Source organism: Penaeus vannamei, chromosome 43 (assembly GCF_042767895.1).
Source record: "Penaeus vannamei isolate JL-2024 chromosome 43, ASM4276789v1, whole genome shotgun sequence".
NCBI lineage: Eukaryota > Metazoa > Arthropoda > Malacostraca > Decapoda > Penaeidae > Penaeus > Penaeus vannamei.
Window position 1 is genome coordinate 2,403,812 of NC_091591.1, and position 2,500 is coordinate 2,406,311.

The following is a 2,500-nucleotide window of genomic DNA, read 5'->3' on the forward strand; positions in this document are numbered from 1 at the left end:
TCTCTCTCTCTCTCTCTCTCTCTCTCTCTCTCTCTCTCTCTCTCTCTCTCTCTCTCTCTTTCTCTCTCTCTTTCCCTCTCTCTCTCTGTCTCTCTCTCTCTCTCTCCCTCCCTCTCTCCCCTTCCACTGGTGTTCACTTTGTTCATCTTTGTTCATCCGAGCCTCTTCTAAGCTGCCTCTTTTCCCCTGTGCTTCTCTCCCCTTTGTCAACCTCCGCCGACCTCGGGCTTGCACCTGACCCCTTGACACGAGTGGTTATGGACCTTGTGCAACACGACTCTTGCAAGAGCGTCCCTTGACCTTCCTGCTCTTCCTCTTTCTCCCTCTTGCCTTCTCTCCTTTTCTTCCTGTGTCTCTGTATGTGCCTTTTATCTGTATTTCTGTGTTCTGTTTCTGTGTCTTTTTTTAGTGTTTGTGTTTGTGTCTGTCTGTCTTACTCTCTGTCTGTCTCTGTGTCTCTCTTTGTTCTTCTTGTTCTCTTGTCTGTTCGTCTCTCTCTCTCTCTCATTATCTCTCTATCTATCTTTTTCTCTCTCTCACTTTTCTTCATTTCCGTTCGTCTTTGTCTCTCTCTCTCTCTCACTTACTCTGCCTTCTGTCTCTCTCTCTCTCTCTCTCTCTCTCTCTCTCTCTCTCTCTCTCTCTCTCTCTCTCTCTCTCTCTCTCTCTCTCTCTCTCTTTCTCTCTCTCTTTCTCTCTCTCTCTCTCTCTCTCCCCCTCTCTCTCCTCCTCTTCTCTCTCTCTCTCTCTCTCTCTCTCTCTCTCTCTCTCTCTCTCTCTCTCTCTCTCTCTCCTCTCTCTCTCTCTCTCTCTCTCTCTCTCTCTCCTCTCTCTCTCTCTCTCTCACACACACACACACACTTACTCTGTTTCTCTCTCTTTCTCTCTCTATCCTCCTCCCTCCTCCTCCTCCTCCCTCTTCAACAACCCTTTTTGCCGCCAGCATCACGCGAAGAAAAGTCTCCTCCCCCCTCCCCCTTCCCCCCCTTTCTCCAAATTACCCATTGTCCCGTTGCTCCATTACCCTCCTCCACTCCCCCTCTCGACCTTTATAATACGTTCACTCCTCGTCGGGTTCCCCTTTCTCTCCTTCCTCCCTCCCCCTCATCCACTAAACTCCACCCCTTCCAAAAAAAAAAAAAAGGAAAAAAAAAACGTGTCAGTCCCCAAGAATAGTTTTTGCATCACACAAAAGGGATCAGAAAGAATAAGAGAAGAAGGGAGGGGGGAGGGAAGAGAAAGAGAAAAGAGAGGGAGAGAGAGAGAGAGAGAGAGAGAGAGAGAGAGAGAGAGAGAGAGAGAGAGAGAGAGAGAGAGAGAGAGAGAGAGAGAGAGAGAGAGAGAGAGAGAGAGAGAGAGAGAGAGAGAGAGAGAGAAGGAGAGAGAGAGAGAGAGAGAGAGAGAGAGAGAGAGAGAATGAGAAAGAGAAAGAGAGAGAAAAACACAAAGAGGAAAAGGGAGAGAGAGAGAGAGAGAGAGAGAGAGAGAGAGAGAGAGAGAGAGAGAGAGAGAGAGAGAGAGAGAGAGAGAGAGAGAGAGAGAGAGAGAGAAGAGAGAAGAAAGGGGCGGAGGAAGGAAGAAGGAGGAAAGAACGGCTGCCCTTTGGGATCGCCTGCAGGAGGGCTAATGTTTGGACGCGTGTGTTTGTGATGGCTGATGCGGGGGAGGAGGGAGGGAGGGAGGGGGAGGGACCAGGAAGAGAGGGAAGAGGGAGGAGAGGGAGGAGGGAAGGAGGAAGTGAAGGGAGGGAGGGAGGGAAGGAGGGAAGGGATGAGGAGGAGAGAGGAGAGAGGAGGAAGGAGAGAGGAAGGGAAAGGGAAAGGATGAAGGAAGCGAGGTGAGAGGAGAGAGAAGGGATGAGGGAGGAGAAGGGAGGGAGGGAAAAAGGATGAAGGAAGGGAGGGAAGAGGGAGGGAAGGAAGGGATGAAGGAAGGGAGGGAGGGAGGAAGGGAGGGAAGGGATGGGGGAGAGAGGGATGGAGGAGGGAGGAGGGAAGGAAGGAGGGAGGAAGGAGAGAGAGAGGGAGGGAAGGGATGGTAAGTAAGGAGGGAGAGAGGAGAGAGAAGGGAGGAGGGGGAGGGGGAAAGAGGGAGAGGGAAGGGATGAAGGAAAGGAAGGTGGGAGGGGGGAGAGGAGGGAGGAGGAAGGAGGGGAGGGTGGGAAGGGGAGAAATGGGAAGGCCAGAAAGGTGTAAGGGGAGGTATGGAAAGGGAGGGAGGGAGGGATGGATGGAGGGAGAGGGTGAGGAGGGAAGGGAAGGGAGAGGAAGGCAGGAAAAGAAGGGATGCATGAGGGAGGGATGGAGGATGGGTAGGAGGGAGACAGGATGGAGAGGAGTGAGGGAGGAATGAGGAAAGGAAGGAAAGAAAAGGTGGAAAGAGGAACAAGGGAAAGGGAGGATAGCAAGAGAGGGTGGGGGAGGTAGGAGGGACAGAGGGAGAAGGAGGATGGGAAAAGGGAAGAAGGAGGGAAAACGGAGAAGAAAGAGGAAAGAGAGAA